Source organism: Sapajus apella, unplaced genomic scaffold, assembly GCF_009761245.1.
Source record: "Sapajus apella isolate SASKATOON/1434 unplaced genomic scaffold, GSC_monkey_1.0 scaffold38, whole genome shotgun sequence".
In the NCBI taxonomy this organism is placed as follows: domain Eukaryota; kingdom Metazoa; phylum Chordata; class Mammalia; order Primates; family Cebidae; genus Sapajus; species Sapajus apella.
Window position 1 is genome coordinate 3,624,949 of NW_022436978.1, and position 23,136 is coordinate 3,648,084.

Consider the following 23,136-nt stretch of genomic DNA (forward strand, 5'->3'; position numbering starts at 1 on the left):
ACCACGGAGCAGGTGGTGATATGGTCCCTGCCCAAATCTCATGTCAAATTGGAGGAGGGGCCCAGTGAGAGGTGATTGGATTGTGGGGGCAGATTTCCCCCATTGCTGTTCTCAGGATAGTGAGTGACTTCTCATGAGATCTGATCATTTTAAAGCACGTGGCACTTCCCCCTTCTCTCTCTCTCTCTCCCCTGCCACTATATAAAGAAGGTGCTTGCTTCCCCTTCGCATTCTGCCATGATTGTAAATTTCCTGAGACCTCCCAGTCATGCTTCCTGTTAAGCTGGCAGAACTATGAGCTGATTAAATCTCTTTTCCTCATAAATTACCCATCTTAGGTAGTTCTTTATAGCAGCGTCAGAATGGACTAATACAAATTGCTTCTGATGATGTTCTTTAGTTCAGGACTTGTCCCAGGCAACTGCTTGTGGGCAAGCCATCTGGGACCCCAGTGTGGGAGCTGTGGCCCCAGACTGCCCCCACTTGCCATTGGCACTGGTTTGGATTCTCCCTTATGACATAAATGGACAGACAGGCCTATTACTTACTGGGGACCCAGTCCATTAGTGATGGCATTTGGGACCCCACAGGCCTCTGCCTCCTAACACAGTACTGCCCCTGCTCTAAGTGCTTCCTGGGGGTTCTACACCATTGTTCTGGGGATGGGGCAAGGAGGGTTGAGCCATCCTACTCCTGTACTCTGCCCTGACTAAATCCCTGTCCTGGGGTCGGTTGTCCTTTTCCCAATCTCTCCCACCGGCCCTACAGCTTGGCTGCTGGCCCTTCCTGCTGCAAATCTGCGAAGAGAAAGGAGCATTTTCAGGCTAGCCTACCCACAGCTCCCAGACACCAAAGTTGTTCACATGCACTCAGGGAGGATCCTTAGAGTTGCTAATCCAGTCACTACCTTCCTGTTTTATAGATGGGGAAACAGGATCTTGGAGAGATAGGAACCCAGGTCTCTGAGCTTGATTCTCTGAAAACATGTTCTTTTTTCTTGGAAATAATAAGCTTGATATTATAGGTTGTAATCTGGCAGTTTCTGGGTTTTCTCAGACCTCAGATTTGAAATCCAGATTCTTCCAAAAGGGTCTCAAACATAGACTGGAATTTTTTTTCCAGCCTGTAAGTGTGGCAGAATCTAGCCCTGCCACTTACCAGCTGGGATTGTGACCTTGGGCAAGTTATGTATACACTCTGAGTCTTAAGTTACTTTATTTGTGAAACAGAAAAAATATCTATGCCTGCTTCCCTCTCAGAGTTGGGAGGATTGAGTGAGGTAAGGTGAGAGCTTTGACACATCCTATTTTGACATCTATGCAAAAAACTGAATTGCAGGGAGAAGGCAGTAAGCCCTGGACCTTGGAAATGTCAAGGGCAAGAGCAGGTAGAGACCAGTGACTAATAAAGTCAGTATATGATACCCTGCATAAGAGAAATTCAGAGAGCCAAAGAAGGGATTAATCCTGAAAGGGACTAGAGGCAGCTTAAAAGGGAATAGCACTGAGTTGGGCCTTGAGGAACAGGGAAGATCATTTCTGGCAGAAGGAACAACATAATCAAATTGCCATGTGGGGGTGGGAGTCGTTATTTCAGTACAGGTTGTGTCCTGTTATAGGCTGTAGGAAATTAACAAAAATAGCGATTCAGTCTCTATTTAGATGCATACAATTTGTGTGCCCTTAAGCCACCATAATGTCCCATGGTGATCCTCTTCTTCCATCAATTTAGGAAATAGGTAATACTTGCATTCATTATTTCTTAGTTGAACAATGGACAACAGCCAAGGAGAAGCTGATGCCCTAGTGCAGTTTTAAATTCCCTTCACCTACGAGGCATCCAGGGGTACCATATGCCCTTGGAGCTCTTCTGTGGCTAAGCCCATATGTTCTAATCGTACCTAGAAGTATCTAATAGTATCTAAAAAACTTTCTGTGATGATCAAAATGTTTTATACCTGCCCAGTAACACCGGTGCTCCACACACATATGTTTTACAAATTAAGTATGCAGAACTCCCAAAGTGAGGAAATGTTTTATCTTCCCTCAGTGTAGGCATTCTGGAGGGCCAGGCTGGTTTTCCCCAATTAGAGGTGGGCAGGAATATTGTTTCCTTTTTCCCTCTACTAGCAAGGCCTGGCATATGGCTAGCCCCAGGAGTTGTTCCCCAGAAATGAGTTGAGCCTCTTCCCCTTTCATCCTAATTCCCTGTCATTTCTGGCTTCTTTCACCCCAGAAGCTGTCAGAACTTGGAAAGGTGGTAAACATGAAGAAAATTCTGAGATATTTCTCTAAGTATTGTTTGGGATTAGAAGAGACTTGATTTTTCAGTCATTGTCATCAAGCTCACTGAGAGGGATGAAAAATAAGGTTTTGAGAGTAAAGCTCTAACAGAAACTACTCTGTGAAAAGGTCAGTTGTGTGTTGGAATTTGGCTTGTTTCCTTGTTGCTTCTTGGACTAGGATAAATGCTACAACTCTTCTCTAAAAGAAATGCCTCCAGTGACTTTATGTATCTTTTCTTTTAGGACTTTTCTAGACCTATAGCTAGCATTGTTTCACCTGATTAATCCTAATCATTCAACCTGTTCCAAACAATTCTGCTCTGCTGTGATGTCCTCCAGTCTCAAAACCCATAGCAAATACCAACCTCTAAAAATTTCTGCAAGCACTGTTTGGAAAGCAAACATATAGCTGGCTTCTGCCTGCGGCTTTGGATTTCTTCCTCCGGTTTACATTATACCAAGCAATTTCTAGTGTGTCAGCTTCATTAGTTCAGCCTGTTATTACATACATATATTTGTATTAGGGTCCTCCAGAGAAACATCATATATAGAATGTTTACATATTATAATATAATATTGTTTAAAAGACAATATGTAATATAAGATTATTTAATATGTTATTAAAAATATAATCATATGTGATATATGTAAAATAAAAAAATATGTACAGGGCAAGCCCTCACCTAAAGTCATTGTTAGGTTCTTGGAAACTGTGACTTTAAGTGAAATGACATATAACCACCAATTTTATCATAGGCTAATTGATATAAATGAGTTAAGTTCCTATGGTGTATTTCTGGCCACAAAAACATCATCAATATTTTAAATAAAGACCCAAAACATTGCTAATATTAAACACTGAAATAAATGTGAGCTATACATACATTTTAAAAAGACTATTATTTCAGTGGGATGTAGTGGCATGCACCTGTAATCTCAGCTACTCTGGAGGCTGAGGCAGGAGGATCACTTGAGCCCATAAGTCTGCAGTGCACCATGATCGTGCCTGTGAATAGCCACTACACTCCAGCGTGAGCAACACAGCAAGACCTCATCTATAGAATTTTTTTTTTTTTGAGACGGAGTCTTGCTCTGTTGCCCACGCTGGGGTGCAGTGGCACAGTCTCAGCTCACTGCAGCCTCCACCTCCCAGGTTCAAGCAATTCTCCTGTGCCACCCTTCTGAGTAGCTGGACTACAGGGATGTGTTATCACACCTGGCTAATTTTTTGTATTTTTAGTCGATACGGGGTTTCGCCGTGTTAGCCAGGATGGTCTCTATCTCCTGACCTCGTGATCTGCCCATCTTGGCCTCTCAAAGTGCTGGATTACAGGTGCGAGCCACCGTGCCAGGCCAAAAATTTTTTTTTAATAAAAAAAATTATTTGGTAAGAGATGCCTCATCAAATACTTTCTCTTACATGTTAGCGCTGTGCATTTGGCCACTTCTAGGTCTAAGAGAATCTGGGAGACCATTTTAGGTTTCCAACCTCTAGAGCAGCTTTGTCCAATAAAACTTTCTGTGATGATGAAAATGTTCTATACCTGCTCCACTAGAATAGCTTCTAGCATCGTGTGGTGACAACACTTGAAACCTGGCTAGTGTGACTGAAAAGCTGAATTTCTGATATTGTTTAACTTAAATTAATTTGAATTTAACTAGCCATATGTGGCTAGTGGCTACCATATTGGACAACCACACTTTTTTGGAGACAGGATCTTGTTCTGTTGCCCAGGCTGGAGTGCAGTGGCATGATCATGGCTCATTGCAGCCGCGACCTCCCCAGCCCAAATTATCCTCCCACCTCAGCCTCCCAAGTAACTGAGATTAATTATAGGCATGTGCCACCACACCTGGCTAATTTAAAAAAAAAATTGTGGAACGTAGTCTCACATGTTGCCCAGCCTGGTTTTGAACTCCTGGGCTCAAGCAATCCTCCCACGTGAGCCTCCCAAAGTGCTGGGATTACAGGCATGAGCCACCACACCCAGCTACAACAGCCACACTTTTGAAATGAAGGAAGTCCAGGAGAAAGAGAGTTAGAAAAGATGTTGGGTGAGCCAAGCTATGGTGCTTGTCACAGGACCACTCTTAATTTATTGCACTTCTCTTCTGTCTTGACTTCAGTAATAACATACTTTTACAGTTCTACTTTGACACAACTTTTCTAGTATATAGCATCAAACATCTGGGCTCTCAAAATGGGCTGAGCTCTTCCTTCATCCACCTCTTAAATGGTGGTGTTCTCCAGGTTTCCCTGACCTTTTCACTTCACTTTTAACACTCTCCCTCTCCAGATGCACTCACCTACTCCTTGCTTCACCCACTTCTCATAAGCGGATGACTTCCACATCTGTATATCTACTTCAGTGAACTCCATTTATCTCCCTACTTGTCTCTCCCGAGATGTCTCACAGCCACTTCAAGGTCAACACATATAAAGATATATAGATACTGATGGAACAAATACTCGTTTTGTGCCAACTGAATGCCAGGCAGTGAGCTAGATGCAAGTAGGCTAGACATGAGCCCTTTGGGTGTTTGCAGTTTAGCAAGTGTAATAAGCAGGTTTTCTCTACTACACTGGCTTCAGGCTGTCTTCTTCTGGTTCTATTCATTCTCACCCAAGTGCAAAGTTGGTTGTTGTTGTTGCTGTGCTTTTACTTTTACAAAACCATCCTTCTGGATCAAAGGTTTTCTTTTTTTCTTTTTCTTTTTCTTTTTTTTTTTTTTTGAGATGGAGTCTTGCTTTGTCGCCAGGCTGGAGTGCAGTGGCGCAATCTCTGCTCACTGCAACTTCCACCTTCTGGGTTCAAGCGATTCTCCAGCCTCAGCCTCCCGAGGAGCTGGAACCACAAGCGCATGCCACCATGCCCGGCTAATTTTTGTATTTTTAGTAGAGACGGGGTTTCACCATGGCCAGGATGGTCTGGATCTCTTGATCTCGTGATCCGCCCGCCTCCGCCTCCCAAAGTGCTGGGATTACAGGCGTGAGCCACCGCGCCTGGCTTAGATCAAAGGTTTTCAATCTCTCTGGTCAAAAACTCTTGACACACCTAAAAATTATTGAGGACTGCAAAGAACTTTGTGGTGTTGACTTATAAATAAGATAGACATCTAAAAATATCCATTAATTCACTCAAATACAATAATAAGTTCATTACATGTTAATATTTACATTATTTACAACTTTTTTCACATTTGAGATATGCTGCTTACAATTCTCTGGGAAAGCAGTATTGGACTCTGTGTTTAACAAGTTCTAAAATGAGAAAACCACTAATCTACCAAACAAAATCCTTATTTGAAGAATCAGTTCCACCACTGTCTATCTAGAAGGCCTTCCCTTACACCCCATGGGCTGTTAGGGTCTCTCCTCTCTCCTCCTCTTCCTGTTCTTCCAGCCCTCTGTGTTGTGTGAGATGCATTGCTGTGTGGTACAGGGGGTGGTACCTGCCCCTACCATGGGTCCATGAGCTCCTCGTGGCCTGGGACATCACCTGACAGCTCCCTTTGTCCAGTGCTTATCTCAAGGCCTTATTTTTTTTTAAATCAGAGTTTAATAAATGCTTATAATTTGTTCATTGCCAATTCAGAATTACTGTGTCATGGCATTAAATTAACCTAAGACGATTTTAAAATTAAAGTCATAAGATTTCATAGTTTGACTCTAGAAGGGTAACAAAAAAGGCGAGGAAACATTATTTTGTTCTTTTTGAAAAGATGTATACAATATTTTAAAATGAAAATAATGATATTTTCCAGAACCAAAGATTAGTTAGAAGAGTAGTACTGTTTTCTTTTTTGTAACTCTCTTTAGAGACTGGTTAATGGAAGTTGACTGGACTGTTAAAATTTCTTCTGCATTTAATTTGTTGGGATTTGGCAAATACGTAGCCTCTATACACTCATATGAGAATGAGAATAAAAGAGGCAAAGAAAATCTTAGTTCTTGAAGACAATGGTTTGTGAAATTATTGTGAAAATAGATTGGGCTTCATGGAGCACCTGAAGGAGTTTCAGGAATCCCCAGATCATACTTTGAGAACTGCTTGCTCTCCAGAACACCAGGGCCACGTTTTCATTTTAGGCTTTGAGATGACCTAGACTATTGTAAAGATGGTTTGTCACATAGAGTGGTTTGGTTGGGCTGTGCCTACCTTAGGTCATAGATGAATTCTCCCCTGCTGGTTGACCAAGGGCAGGCTGCAGGCAGCTGTCAAAGGAAGATCCTCAACAGATGGCTCCTGGCCATAGGAGTGTGCACTTGAATTGTAAGTGGTGGTCTTGGGCCACTGATACAAACTTATGAGCTGGTGATGATGGTGCATGCACATGTGTGAAGCTGGGCACACTCCACATCTGTGTTCTACCTCCTCGCTTTGTTCAAAAAGTCCTCACAAAGATCCTCCCTCCTCAGGGTTCCTCATTTCTTTTGTGGTCCTCAGGTTTCTCCCCAGTCCCAGATCAAATCTCCTCTTATATTATTTTCTTTCCACTGTAATGTTAATTTTTTTTTTTTGACGGAGTCTCGCACTGTCGCCCAGGCTGTAATGCAGTGGCATGATCTTGGCTCACTGCAGTCTCCGCCTCTTGGGCTCATGTGCAGTTTTAAGAAACTTATTTAGATGTCAGAACTAAATATTGTTTTATTCTCCTTGCATTCCTGCTGTAACAATGCTAAATTCTCCGTGAACTGCCTCTAACTGAACTGGTAAGGGAAACCTACATGGCAGGACAGAGGGAAGAAATTAAGTCAATTAACATTTCAACTGATTATCCTCCAAACAGGGAGTTGCAGACTTCATCTCCCTGTCCCCATAAACCTATTCCTCCTGGGTTCCCCAGTCTGATGGGTGGCCCCAGTGTCTTTCCACCCACACAGTGGCAACAAGGAGAATACAAGTCAGATCTACATTCAGTCAATCAGTCAGTCAGTCAGTCAGTCAGTCATCCTCTCATTTTGCATAAGAACACTTACTATGTGCTGGGGATAGAGTGGTAATGAAGAAAATCACAGGTCTTGTTCTCATACAGCTTACCTTTCAGTGGAAGAGACACATAATAAACAATTTCCATTATTAAAGACACTGCGAAGAAAAACAGATTATAAGATGAGACATGGCTGATGCCAGCATTTACATGTTCACCAGTACACTCTACAGCTCTCTGTAGCTACTGGCACATTGCCTGGCACCAGTGGTCATATATTGAATGAAAGAACAAGAAAACAGATTAGCTCGTACAAGTAAGGGTTAGTGAATGGGCCTCTGTGGCTGAGCTGCGTTTACTCCTTCACTCCTGTACAAGCTGTTCTTTTCCAACCTCCCTTCCACAGAAAACCTCCAGGTTTCTAAAATGGGATTCCAACTTAAGGGTATATGTAATTTTCAAAATCATAAAAAAAGGGATGGGGTTTATCGTTTTGCACTAACTTCTAGGTCCAGGAGTGATCAAGATGTGAGAACTTGTTGAATTTTGAAAACTAGTCTATCATCATTGTGGTGGTTAATTTTACATGTCAACTTGACTAGGCCAGAGGGTGCTCACATATCTGGTTAAACATTACTTCCGAATGTGTCTGTGAGAGATTAGCATCTGAATTGGTGAGCTAAATAAAGCAGATGACCCTCCCCAGTGTGGGTGGGCATGATACACTGAGGGCTTCAATAGAAAGAACAAAAGGGCACAGGAAGGTTGAGTTCTTGCTTTGCTTGACTCCTTGAGTTGAGATGTTCTTCTCCCTCCAATGGAACTCCTGGTACTCAGACCTTCAGATTCAAACTGGAATCCACACTATCAGCTCGCTGATTTTCTGGCCTTCGAACTATGCCACCAACTTACCTGGGTCTCCGAAGCACCCCTGGGTGGAGTCAAGAGAGGGAACAAAGAAAATTAGGTTTTGGGTTTGTAGAAATGCCTAAAGTCAGCCTGCTGCAGCCAGGCACAGTGGCTCACGCCTGTAATCCCAGCACTTTGGGAGGCCGAGGTGGGTGAATCATGAGGTCAAGAGATCAAGACCATCCTGGCCAGCATGGTGAAACTCTGTTTCTACTAAAAATACAAAAATTAGCTGGGCATGGTGGTGCATGCCTGTAGTCCCAGCTACTTGGGAGATTGAGGCAGGAGAATAGCTTGAACCTGGGAGGCAGAGGTTTCACTGAGCTGAGATCATGCCACTGCACTCCAGCCTGGCAACAGAATGAAACTCCATATAAAAAAAAGTAAGTTAGCCTGCTCCAGGGCTTGGAGGACACTACAGAATCACTGGTGCTGCTGTTAAATGTAGTGCCAATGACAAGTTATGAGAAAGTGTATTTATGTTGCCTTATCTGTTACACTGATCAACATAGCTGCCCGAAGGATACTGTGGATGGAGGGATCAACTGCCAACTACTCTCCTGATGGAAGTACTAAGTACATTGGCCCGAGTCTGGAGTGCTGTCCAATAGCCCACTGTCCAGTCCCTGGCCTTACCATTGCTCAGAAAGAATGAGAAATGGACCAGAAGTCAACAGCACCCCCCTTTCTCCAGCTTGCCTCTTGGGTGGGCATTAGCTCATCCAGATAATTTGATTTGACAGATATGATGTGTATTTATATCATTTCTTTGCCACCTAAGTTGTACTTATTATTGTAAAAATGTGAGAAAATAGAAATCATTAAAAGAAGAAAATAAAAAGAGATTATGTTTCAAAGATAACCAGTTAAGCTCTAGTATTTTTTAAATAGACATTTAAATTAAGGAGTAATGCTAAAAAAAAAAATACGTAGAAGCACACACACACTTTTTTTTCCTTACAAAATCAGATGGTAGGAGAAATGAAGCTCTGCAGGGCATTTAGGTCAGATCTTCCTGTCACTTTATTGTAGAGTAGCGTTTACTGCAGGGGGAGAATTCATCCTGGCGTGTCACCTCTTACTGTCCAGTAAACCCTGCCCCTCACAGAACACAATTCTGGTCACACTGGGTGACAGAAGGAGGCTTGTAGTCAGTCTCAGCTGCAGAAGGGATTACCAGCCACGTATAGAACTTTTTTAAGTCTATGGAGTTATGATTTTTAGAATAACCCTAAACAGACCAGGCGCAGCGGCTCACACCTGTAATCCCAGCACTTTGAGAGGCCAAGGTGGGCGGATCACTTGAAGTCAAGGGTTTGAGACCAGTCTGACCAACATGGTGAAACCCCATCTCTACTAAAAATACAAAAATTAGCTGGGTGTGGTGGTACATGCTTGTAATCCCAGCTACTTGGGAGACCGAGGCAGGAGAATTGCTTGAACCTGGGAGATGGACGTTGCAGTGAGCCTAGATTACACCACTGCACTCCAGCCCGGGTGACAGAGCAAGACTTTGTCTCAAAAAAATATGGAATAACCCTAAATATAATCCTAATGTTATGCATCTTCCTGTCATCTTCTATCTTGGTGTGCACTTAACACCCCTGAACAGGTTTGACCAGCTCCTTAGAACCATACTAAAAGATTTTACTATTTGAGGAGGGAACATAAAGTAAAATTTAATCCCATTTATCAAAGTAATACATATAGATTGTGAAAAAATAATTCAGAAATATAGATGGTAGAAGCACTCGTTTTACTTTTGCATTTACAGTTCTTTGTTGTTTTGGATTTGCCTAGTGTGTTTCTAAGGAGGGGGGTGGATTGGTCTCACACTCGTCTATTTCTTTTTGTAAATCCGTTTGTCTTCTATATTTTGAAGCTGTGCTGATAGGTTCAGGGTACATGTAAGTTTACGACAAATCATTCAGTAGTTATTGAGCATTTACTGTGCACCAGGCACTGTCCAGGGTCCTGAAAACAGTCACGAACAGGATAGAAGCGCCATCTAGTGGAGATAAAATAAGTAAATATAAGAGAAAATCTCAAGAAATGAACCGTCTGCAGAGAAATAAATTGAACTATTTGAAGGAGAATCCTTAGTGTTCTCCCAGACCCCCATTTGTTCTCACTCTCTCTGAGACAGGGTCTCACTCTGTCACCCAGGCTGGAGTGCTGTGGTGTGATCATAGCTCACTGCGCCCTCGACCTCCTGGGCTCAAGCTATCTTCCCTCCTCAGCCTTCTTAACTGTTAGGACTACAGGCGTGCACCACCACATCCAGCTGATTTTTGTATTTTTTGTAGAGAAGGGGTCTCACTATGTTGACCAGGCTGGTCTCAAACTTCTGGCCTCAAGTAATCCTCCCGCCTCAGCCTCCCAAAGTGCTGGATTACAGGTATGAGCCACGGGGCCCAGCCTCTCAGTTCTCTGTTTTCAACATAATTCAACATTTCAAAGATTAATATTAGTAGTCTCTGCCATCAGAAGTCTATTTATAAAGGTAACAAATAAGTCGGAAGGCAATTACAGTAATCTTATGCTTCTGTATTAACAAGTATTGAAAAATTTCACCCTCCTTTCTTAGAGGGTTCCATTTAGACTAAAAATTGAAATTTCAAAGACTGCTATGCCCCTGAAGGTTTGAGAGAGGAGCATTCCAGGCAGAGGGAAAAGTTGCTGCAAAGGCTCAGGGTGTAATTGATTGGGCTGATCAGGTGTCAGAAAGGAGGCCACTGTGCCTGAATGAGAGTTACAGTGTCAGAGGTGCAGTCAGAGTTGGGCAGAGGCCTGCCCTCTGAAGACCATGTTGGCCAGGTTAACCCATTTGAGGTTGTCAGGAGGCCAATTAGGGCACCATTGCAGGATTACATTTGAGAGAAAATGGTGGCCAGGACCAGGGGTGAGGTGCTGTGGAGATGGAAAGAAATGAGTGGATTTACAATGTATTTTAGAAGAAGAATAAAGTGGACTTGCTGATGTTTTAGATGTGAGAGGGTGGAGAATTAAGAGTAACTTCTGCTTGGGCGCAGTGGCTCACTCTTGGAATCCCAGCACTTTGGGAGGCTGAGGCAGGTGGATCACTTGAGGTTAGGAGTTTGAGACCAGCCTGGCCAACACGGTGAAACCCCATCTCTACTAAAAATATAAAATTAGCCAAGCACGGTGGTGCATGCCTGTAATCCCAGTTACTTGGAAAGCTGAGGCAGGGGAATCACTTGAGCCTGGGAGGGAGAGGTTGCAGTGAGCCGAGATTGTACCATTGCACTCTAGCCTGGGCAACAAGAGCAAAGCTCCGTCTCAAAAAAAAAAAAGAGTAACTTCTAGGTTTCCTGACTTGGATATTGTTGAACAACTTAGGGATTGATTGCTCATTTTTTTATCAATATGAAATATTCCATTCTATCCCCATTAAATTCTTAGCCTTAGAGTCTGTTTTGTCTCATATTAATAATTCTACACAGCTTTTTTTCTTGTTAGAGCTTTCGTGGTATACCCTTTCTCCTTCTCTTCTTTTCTTTTCAACCTTTTTTATTGTTTTTTTCCCATTTATTTATTTTATTGCATTTTAGGTTTGGGGGTACATGTGAAGAACATGCAAGACTGTTGCATAGGTACACACGTGGCAGTGTGATTTGCTGCCTTCCTCCCCATCACCTATATCTGGCATCTCTCCCCTTGCTATCTCTCCCCAGCTCCCCACCCCCCACCATCCCTCCCCTATTTCCCCCCAACTGACCCCAGTGTGTAGTGCTCCCCTCTCTGTGTCCATGTGTTCTCATTGTTCAACACCCGCCTATGAGTGAGAACATGCGGTGTTTGATCTTCTGCTCTTCTGTCAGTTTGCTGAGAATGATGGTTTCCAGGTTCATCCATGTCCCTACAAAGGACCCAAACTCATCGTTTTTGATGGCTGCATAATATTCCATGGTGTATATGTGCCACATTTTCCCTGTCCAGTCTATCATCAATGGGCATTTGGGTTCATTCCAGGTCTTTGCTATTGTAAACAGTGCTGCAACGAACATTCGTGTGCACGTGTCCTTATAGTAGAACGATTTATAATCCTTTGGATATATACCCAATAATGGGATTGCTGGGTCAAATAGAATTTCTAATTTCTAGGTCCTTGAGGAATCGCCACACTGTCTTCCACAATGGTTGAACTAATTTACACTCCCACCAACAGTGTAAAAGTGTTCCTATTTCTCCACATCCTCTCCAGCATCTGTTGTCTCCAGATTTTTTAATGATCGCCATTCTAACTGGCGTGAGACGGTATCTCAATGTTGTTTTTATTGTTTGGTTTTATTATAGGTAAGTCTCTTGTAAAAAATCTCCCCCCTTCTTCTTTGTCTCCCTCCTTCCTTTTAATAAGGAAACACTATGTTTGCATACATTGTGATTAATGGATAGACTTGGACTTTGTAACACTATATTAGTGTCTTTTTTCTTTGAGATGCAGTTTTGCTCTTGTTGCCCAAGCTAAAGTACAATGGTGCTATGTCGGCTGACTGCAACCTCTGCCTGCCAGGTTCAAGTGGTTCTCCTGCCTCAGCCTCCCAAGTAGCTGGGATTACAGGCATGTGCCACCATGCCTGACTAATTTTGTGTTTTTAGTAGAGACGGGGTTTCTCCACGTTGGTCAGGCTGGTCTTGAACTCCCGACCACAGATGATCTGCCTGACTCAGTGTGCTAAAGTGCTAGGATTATAGGCATGAGCCACCGCACCCGGCCCTCTATTAGTGTCTTTTATGCCTCATGCTTTCTCTCCTATGTTCCTCCTTGTCTGCTCTTTGGTGCAGTAAAAATTGGGTGGAACAACCAGAAACAGAGAGACTTAGTAGGCTTAAACTAGTAGGAACACTGGGTCTTTCTAGAGTCTCCTTCCTCTTTTCTGGGCCCACCTCAATGCAGAGGGTTCTAGTTTAGGACACATCATGATAGCTCCCTCTTCATGGCCTCTACCCACTCCCAATTGAAAGCATTGTTTCTCATTCTTTCAAAGACTGTTCCTTTTGAATGTTCTTTTTTTTTTTTTTTTTTTTTTCCTGAGACAGAGTCTCACTCTACTGCCCAGGCTGGAGTGCAATGGTGCAATCGAGGCTCACTGCAACCTCTGCCTCCCAGGTTCAAGTGATTCTCCTGCCTCAGCCTCCCAAGTAGCTGGGATTACAGGCTTGCACCACCACATTCAGCTAATTTTTGTATTTTTAGTAGAGACGGGGTTTTGCCATGTTGGCCAGGCTGGTCTCAAATTCCTGTCCTTAGGTGATCCGCCTGCCTCAGTCTCCCAAAGTGTTGGAATTACAGGTGTGAGCCACCATGCCTGGGCTTGAATATTCTTATTTCCATCTCTTGCTCCCATTTAATTATTGGGCCTCCCAGTCCATTAGAGAATCATTCCTTTTGCCCTGTATTAGAAATGAAATATTCTGACCAAGGATCCAGAAAGACTGACTCCTGCTCTGCTAATCCCACTTCTTCCATGTTGAATTCCCAAAGGAGATTCATGCAAGTGACAGTAGTAGCCTGTTAGGAAATGGAACTTACCAATTGTATCTCATCATTAACTGAGTTGGCACCCTAATTCAAGCCCTCTGCTGAAGATGAGTTTGAGGACATGGTTTAGCTCTTGGATGACCATAATTTATGTCCAAACTGGGAAATTTTGTAGAATAAAAATGAGTGAATGAAAGGGTCTGCCATTAATCATCATACCAAGAAACCATGAAGATCAGTATATGTTGATCAGACTCAAGTAAGACTTCTACTGCCCTTTGGAGGCTGCAACCAAATCTCAGGCTATTACCCTCTGGCCTGTCCCATAGTAAAAGAACAAAGTCACAAAAAGAGAGGGCAGTGAGCCCAGCTTTAAAACCAACATTTATCATGTCCACCAAATAAGGTTGGCCAGGTGATATCTGGGACTCTGGCTCACCCAGTTAGCAACGGCCCCTCTTTTGCTGGGGAACTTTAGAAAGGGGATGGGAAGGGCAGTTGGCAAAGTAAGCTTTCTCATCAGGAAGAGAAGACAGAGTTTTCCTCCCCGTGCAGTTCTGTACTGTGAGAGCTCCTATCTTGGCTTTCGCTCATCATCTGCTAGCCTCCCCTTGTTTGCGACCCAATAGTTGGATTCTTTGTAGTTGGTTTGCTGATGCCATCTCCTTGGTTCGCTCTCAATTCATTATCCTCCATTCATTCTGTCTTCTCTGCACTGAGTCTCAGAGTGGTCTCTGACCTACTCTCTCAAAGGGCCCCACTAGTGTTTTAGTAACTTTCCTGTATGCCTCTTGTATATGCCTTTTCCATTCTTGGGTGAGAACAGAACTTAGAGCAAGATGTTGATTCTGGTTCAGAATATGATGATAAATTCACTGGCATTAATATCAGGAGAAAACAGATGTTTGAATCTGGAGCAGTCTGTGAAATGAAAAACAATTTAGAGAAGATTTGGAGAAATCCTTTAGGAAAAAACATAAATACCAAGAGATCTCATGTGAAAACAACTAAGGATTAAAAGCAAAATACCTACAGAAGTTAGGAAGGACAGAGATAGAAGGGGTTTGGACAGAGATTCAGTTCTAACTCCAACTTAATTAAACATCACAAGGTTTCCATAGAAGGGAAAGCTGTAAATATGATGAATGTGGTAGAGTTCCCTCTGCATATAGCTTTTCATCATTGAGAGAGAATTCACAGTGGGGTAAAGTTCTGTCAGTGTGAGTGCGGGTAGGCCTTCACTCTGAGCTCTATCCCTTATGGCCCACCAAAGGAAACATTCTGCGGCTAGAGCCCCCTGAAGGATTTGCCTAACTGTGGAAAATCTTTCAGCCAGATTTCAGATCTTAGGCAACATCAGGAAGTGCATACTGAAGAAAAATCCTATGTATGTAATGAGCATGGGAAAGTCTTAACCTGGAGCTCAGCCTTTGCTGCCCATCAAAGAGTCTGCATCAGGGAATGTTCAACAGGGCCAGAGGCCTTGTGGTGCAACTCAGGGCTGGAGAAGCCCTTTGAGGGGCACTGAGTATGAGAAAGGCTGAAGTGGGCACCAAAGGCTGTGCATGCATCAGCGACCACACTGGTAAGAAACATGTGAATGTGGGGTATGTGGGAAAACCTCACCTGAAACGAAAACCTGACAAGGCAACTGCACCCCGGGAAACCCTAAGGAAGCAGCAGGTCAGTGCTTTGCCATTCGCCCTGCAGGCTTCTCCCCATTGTGGCTTCTGTGATATGAGAGGAGACCTCTGACCCAGATGAAGCCTTCCCCATACTCACTGCACTGAGTGCCTCTCCCCAGGGGGATTTGCTGGTGGGCATCAAGAGCAGAACTCAGAGTGAATGAACGTTATTCCATCTTCACTACACACATAGAATTTCACTCCAGTGCATGATTTCTGACATTTCCTAAGGACTGAAATCCACCCTAAAGACTTCCTATAACCAAAACAGATATAGCCTTCTCCTCTGAGTGACTCCATTGGGGGGTGAGCATTAAAGTTGAGAAGCACTGCTCAAATTTTGTTTTGGCCCTTTCCACAGGGCCAAAACAAATTTAGAGCAGTGCTTCTCAATTTTAATGCATGGAAGGACCACTTGGGGAGCTGTGCAAAAATCCAATGTCTGAGCTCCACCTACAAGATCTGATTTAATCAGTTTTAAATGGGGTAGAGGGTTGCATTTTAAAAAAAAAAAAAAGCAAAAACCCTCTCTGCAGCCCAGGCATGGCCAGTGTGGGTACAGTACCCCAGCCCTGGAAGTGTCTGGGTGGAGCAGACTGCTTGGCACAGAGGAGCCAAGTAGGCCCCTGGTGGTGGGCAAGGGGGCAGACTGGAGCCGTGGTGGCACAGCTGCAGGGTCCTTCATGATGAGAGATTTGGGGGCACTTCTATCTCCTCTGTGTATTTGATAGTTTGGGTAGTGAAGACATGGCTGACTGTCAAAATCTTTCTCCAAGATCTTCCCAGGGGAATCAAAGACTCCATCTGGGGTATTTGTACCATCTCCAGCTAGACGGTCCCATCTAGCAAAAGAGAGGAGCAGTGTGGAAGAAGGGCAATCAGGGTCCTGGCACAAAGAATACCCCAGAGTATAGAGTGGGGACAAGAGAGGGAGCCATCAAGTGTTGGTAGAATTTTCCAGTGTTGTGCTTGGAATGGTGGAGTGTTCTGGCTCAGCCTACCCTTGCTTTATCAAGTGTTTATTCCTGGGCTTCAGTTAGTAACAGCGTGAATTACTTATAACGTATCACTGTGTGGAAATGCTTGGTCGTGGCTGGAATTTTTCCTCACATCAATCTCCAGAGTTTTTTGGGTGCTCCCCTTGTTTGTGCCTAGCGAAGTTGTGAATGCCATTTGGTTCCATGATATAGCTGACCTGGCATCTGAGGCATTAGGGAGGAGGCCTCACCCATTCCCTAGTGTTCACAAAATAACTGTTGACACACTATTCAGTCTTTTGCGGCAGGCTCTTTTCCCCATGCAGGGAATATCTGCGAGCCTCTTTCCCAGCCACTTGTTGGTCATCTGGTTATTCTCTTGCATTTCTCTCTTCTCGACTCGCTCTACTGCTTTGAATATGGTTGATTCAGTAAAGGAATTGAAATGCACCAGCAGTTGTCTAACATAGAGAGGAACTGGCTTTACTCCTTTGGGTTTGGTTTGCCCTTGGCTTTTCTCACAGCAATGCACTCCTCATATATTATCCATGGCTGCCTTTTCTCTATCCTCATTCCTTTATGCATTATCAGTGCAATAAGGCAAAGATCCCTGGCAAAGCATACCTCTTCGAGTTGCACCTCTTCTCCTCGGTGGTCTTCTTAAGCAACAGACTCTTCCACAAGACAGTCTAACCTGCAGTCTACCTTGAGCAGCTCAACTTCTGCAGAGAAGTTCACTTCACCACATCTATCTCCACCCAAACTGAAGGCAACTGCAGGCCTGAGTGACCTGTCATCCAGGGAATGGGTGGGATAGAAAGGAGGCTGTGGCAGCTCTTTCCCCAGTTCACCCCCCGCCCCTGGCAGGGAAGGCACCATTCATTCTGCCAAGGGCCCTCTGAAATCTTTTTTTCTCTTTTTTGAAATGGAGTCTCACTTTGTCACCCAGGCTGGAGTACAGTGGCACAATATTGGCTCACTGCAACCTCTGCCTCCTGGGTTCAAGCAATTCTTCTGCCTCAGCCTCCTGAGTAGCTGGGACTACAGGCACGTACTACCATGCCCAGCTAATTTTTGTATTTTTAGTAGAGACGGGGTTTCACCATGTTGGCCAGGATGGTCTCAATCTCTTGACCTTGTGATCCACCTGCCTTGACCTCCCAAAGTGCTGGGATTGCAGGCATGAGTCACCATGCTCGGCCAGGAATTGGAATCTTTATCTCTGGTGCACATAAGGCGGAATCTTCTTGATACCAGTGTGTGGATTTTTAACACCACCAAGAGTCTGAAAGGACCACAGTTTTTTTCTGCAGCTATTTTTCTAGCATCTGCCAGTTCCTGTGGCCGGAATGATTTGAATACTTTGTTTTTCTCCCTGTGCCATTTACCCTCCCACCTTTCCTTCCTGCCTTCTACCACCCTTGGGTGAATGAAATTTGTTGTTCTAGCTGTTGCATTTTGTGGATTTGTTATTTTTGTTGTTTTTCTGTGAAGCACAAACATTGGATGTGGGAGGTAAAGGAGTGTCCCAGTTGCCGCTGGTCACTCCCTTTATAACTATCATTCTCTTGTTTCTTGTAACTCAAGTTAGAAGTCAGGTTTTGGTCTCTCTTGCTCCACTGCAACAACAACAAAAAAAAAATCTGAAGAAATGGGACAGGAAGAAAGACCTTGCAGCCAGACCTTTAGATCTTCTGAGTTAGGAGGAGTGATTTTCTTTCTTCCTCTTGAAAGACAAAAAGCTATTTCCACTGGTACATTTAAACTCTCCCAAGTAGGGAGAGGTACCAATTCTAGACAAGTGCCATTGCAACACAATGTTCAGACAGCCTGAAGTTTTGAACTCTGTTGCGGAGTGTGGGGTAGAAATTCACTGTTGGCCACTGCCGTAGCTGTTTCATATTTCAAAGGAATATTGGGTGCTACAAACAAGAACTGAAGGGGTAAATTTATTAAACTCATTAAACCTGTGATTGGTTTGTTTTCTTGTCCTTTAAAGAGACTAAATGTGAGGGACAGATGTCAAAATACTTGTACAATTTCAAAATGTCACAATTAAACATGAGCTGATTACATATGTGCACGTGCACGCGCGCACACACACACACACACACACACATGCACACACACACATTTTCCCAGTGTTTCTAAGCACAGCTAAGGTTGAACTACTAATTTAGAGGTCTCCAGAGTGGTTCTCCAAGCATGGATCCCCAAATGGCTGTATCACCTGGGAACCAGTGATAAATGCAAATTTTCAGGTCCCTCTCTAGACCTACTCAATCATAAATGTGAAAGTGGGGTCCAGTGATCAGGGTTTTAATAAGCTCTCCAGATAAGACTAATGTGTTTCCAAACCATGTCATAAAGGCAAAAGAAACATATACAGGATGCAACTTGAAGGTCCCTTTTGTGGATTCCTGTAATAACCTACATATGTTATTGAACCCTGATATTTAGGTTTGTGTACCTAATGTGCAGTAAGCCAAGCACTGACATATCAGCACTTAGAAGAAAGATTTATTTAATTTGACCAAAGCAGGTGGGTAAGAGAAAAACTCTCTTACTTCATAATCAAGTCTTAGGTCAAAGACTTCCCTTTGAACATAGCTAGGGGCTTTTATGAGTAAGGTAGGTATGCAGGGGGTGGAATGTCTGACAATCAAAGCTGTTTGGTTCTCTTGGTCTGATCAAACTTCTGGATGCCATCAAGGAGGTCTGCATCACCTATGATTCATTGTGATTTATTTACTTGTTTATTTTTAGAGACAGGGTCTCACTCTGTCACACAGACTGGAGAGCAGTGGTGGAACATTAACTTACTGCAGTCTGCAACTCCTGGGCTCAAGCGATCCTCCTGAGTCGCTGGAACTACAGCACACCCAACTAATTTTTTGATTTTTTTTAATAGAGAGTGTCTTTCTCCGTTGCCCAGGCTGGCCTCAAACTCCTGGGCTGAATCAATCCTCTTGTGTTGTCAGCCACCCAGAGTGCTGGGATTACAGGCAAGAGCCACATGCCTGGCCTCTTTGTTCTTTAAAAGAAAAACAAGGCAGGAGAATTGCTTGAACCCAAGAGGCAGAGGTTGTAGTGAGCTGAAATTGTGCCACTGCACTCCAGCCTGGGTGACAAGGTGAGATTCTGAAAAAAGAAAACTGTAGCCAGTAGCAAGAGCACAATCTGTGGCCTTCTCTTCTCACCTTCTAGAAACTCCAATGTTTCTTTTGCTCAGAGAGTTGCCTAATTTCGAGGTGCTCACTGATGCACATCAGCCGAATACAGCCTTTACCCTCTATTTTGTTCACTTTAGTTTGCTTTCTTGAAGTAACATTAGACTTGGTGCCAGAAGGAACTTGGGACATAATTCTGTTCAGCATTCTTTGGAGAACAAGAGCTCAATATAGTTCCCTGCATCCCATGAACCATCACTCTTTCATAAACTATAAATGGATAGTTAAGGGGTATAACTGCAGCTGTCACAGAAACAGATGTAATAACCTACCCTGGGCTAGCATCACTGACTCCATTTTAGCTGTAAACTCCAACATGGCTTCCCCTCCTAACCACAGCCCCTTTGGGTGCATAAATGAGTCATGCTGCACTTAGAAGCATTGAAGGTACTGTTCTTAACACTTATAACACTTATAACCATTGTACCACATCCTGCTTGGCATACCTCTCCCCGCTATTGTAAGAAGAAAGTTTCCCTTTGATTATTGTGTAGAAGGAGCCTGATCACCCGTGTTTCCCTTTGATCATTGTATGGAAACCACCTGTGCCCACAGCCCCTTCTTCTAACCTGATTTTCTGCTTCTGTAAAATTCCACTTCAGCTAGGTACCCTCTCCCCTACCTAAATCAAGGTATAAAAGATAATAAAGCCCCTTCCTTGTGGCCGAGAGAATTTTGAGCATTAGCCATCTCTCGGTCGCCGGCTAATTAATAAAGGACTCTTAATTTGGAACTCAGAGCGTTGCGCATTCCTTCTAACTTGCTTGGCTACTACACAGGGAGCTACCAGAAGCTGTAGACAAGCAACACTGAGGTAATGAATTCAAGGTTTTCCAGAAAGCAGAAGAGGAAAACCAAGCTAGGGTATAGTAGCTCATGCCTGTAATCCCAGCACTCAGGGAGGAGGCAGCAGGAGGATTGCTTGAGCCCAGCTTGGGCCACATAATGAGAACACTCCTATTCTCCACAAAAGGAAAAAGAAAGAAAAGGAAAACCAGCTTCAAACGAAGCAGTGACTGACAGTGCAATTTTAAAATGCAAGTTAGATATATAGCATTGTAATTTTACCCTAAACATGTCTTTAACAAATATGAAAAAGGTAGCTATTGTTATGTAAATGGAAGGTATTTTTATGACTAAATCACATGTTCTTCTCACTTCTCTGCTCTTCATGCCAAAAAAAGGTCACCTATAAAGGTCATACCTATGAACAGATCTTGGACTCGTAATCACCTCAGAGAACCATTATTGGTTTAAATTTGACAATGCTGAATTTTACCTGAGCCCTGTGATCCTGGTTAACAGTGAAGGTTAAGAAATCTCCTCACCCTTCCCCGTGTGACTTATGTAAGACTCCCAGATCCCTCCGGTTTACCTATGACAAGGCCAGACACAGACCCTCCAAATTCCCATTCTTTGCCCCATGAATGATTAGCTAAACTGCTTGTCCCCAGTGATCAAGTGGAACAAAATGCTTGAGCCAAACTTTCCTCAGGCTTCTCTCTTTCCTATGGGCCCCATTCCGCTGACTCCACACCTAAGCAAATATAAACAGTGAAATAACCCCCCCTTATCAGCCTCGCCTGGGAGTTGGCAGACCACGGAAAGATACCTTCCTGTCAGACCCCACTGGTTATTTCCGTTCGCTTGTCCAACTTCCCCTCCAAAGATTCTGCTTATCTCTATTTGCCTCCTCCTTTCGCTATGCAAGAAAAACTTCTTTCTTCCATTTGATTTGGATACATTTGCATATCTTATGTCACAGTGTGGAGTGTGTTGGGGTGTGGACTTAATCAGATGCTTAGAGAGAGGAATTGATCAGTTTCTAGCCAGGGTCTCAAACTAAATCAAGGCAGCATTTTAAAAAGCATTTGCTGGACAGGCGCAGTGCCTCATGCCTATGATCCCAGCACGTTGGGAGGCCAAGGTGGGCGGATCACGAGATCAAGAGATCAAGACCATCCCGGCCAACATGGTGAAGTCCCGTGTCTACTAAAAACACAAAAATTATCTGAGCATGGTGGCGCACACCTGTAGTCCCAGCTACTCGGGAGGCTGAGGCAGGAGAATCACATGAACCCAGGAAGTAGAGGTTGCAGTGAGCCAAGATCACACCACTGCAGCCAGGTGATAGAGTGAGACTCCCTCTAAAAAAAAAAGGCATTTGCTTTTTTATATTATATTTATGTTACAAGCAGTACTTTCAGCAGAACCAGTAGCACGCTTATGCTGGGAGTATCAATGATATGTGTATTTGTTCATGGCTGCCAGTGTTGAAATGATACTCGGATGTGACCCCCAGTTCAGGGGTATGGACCGCTATGTGTGTTGGGGCAGGAATGGAGCAATGAAGCAAATAGCCTAATTATCAAACTATAACTGGGGATAGGTGCCCATTCCTGGTCCCTGTCATCTAAGAGGAATGTTGATATAAGAAAGTTTAACCAAAAGAGACTTATCAGGTCTGGATGGGATGCATGAGAAAAAACTTTGGTATCTTGCAATTTCATTACAGTGTGTCTAATTGCAGGTTTATATTTATTTATCCTGTTTAGGACTTATTGGGCTTTCTAAATCTAAGGATTTTGGTTTTTCAATAATTTTGGAAAATTAACAGCTATTCTTTCTTTGAATACATGTGGTTAATTATTTTTTTTTATTTTCTGGAACTGCCTAACTAACAGCTGTAGGTGAAACCTTGTAATTACTTTCTCTGTGTCTCTTAGACTCACTTATATTTTCTTTTTTTGTGTGTGAACCTATGGTCCTATTGAAACTTTCATACTTTAAATCTCTACATCTCTGTGCAGGAGAGTTTTCAGGTCATCTAATATTCAAAATTACTTGAAATAGAAGTCCTGCCCACAACTGTTGATTGGTCTAGAAAGGGGCACACAACCTCAACTGACCAACCAAAGTCTTTTCCTGACATTGTTTTGAATTAGAAGTAGGGGCAAAGCTATTAGATGGCTTTGTTTTGTTTTTTTTCCCAAGACAGAGTCTTGCTCTGTTGCCCAGGCTGGAGTACAGTGGCAGATCTCGGCTCACGGCAACCTCTCTCTGCCTCCTGGGGTCAAGTGATTCTTCTACCTCAGTAGCTGGGATTACAGCTGCACACCACCATGCCCGGCTAATTTTTGTATTTTTAGTAGAGACAGGGTTTCACCATGCTGGCCAGGCTGCTCTTGAAGTCCTGACCTCGTGATCTGCCTGCCTCAGCCTCCCAAAGTGCTGGGATTACAGGCATGAGCCACCGCTCCTGGCTAGATGTGTTCTAACAGACTTTCTAGTCTGTTGTTTCAGGGATTTCTAAGATCCAGCTGCACCTCTGCTGTTCAACTGTTTATGTAAGATACTTCCCCTTTTGCTCCAACTAGTTTGATCTGTGGCTCTTACATATGATGAAGAGCGTCCTATCTAATGCATAGGATTATTTCAAAATTTCCAAGTGCCATTTCAGAGACGGAGTGAGTAACTGCAGACTTTGAGAGATTTTTAAAAACTTTGTATATTCATTACCTATGTGTTGCTATATAACAGATTATCTCCAAAATTACGGCCTAAATCACAAACATTTCCTGTGTCACCATTTTTCTGTGGGTCAGGTATTCGGGAG

At 43.4% G+C, this 23,136-nt stretch overlaps 1 pseudogene; it reads left to right on the top strand.

The window, feature by feature from the left end:
• The first annotated feature begins 15,158 nt into the window (after nt 1-15,158).
• LOC116565031 lies at nt 15,159-17,107 on the top strand (annotated as a pseudogene).
• The last annotated feature ends 6,029 nt before the right edge of the window (nt 17,108-23,136 follow it).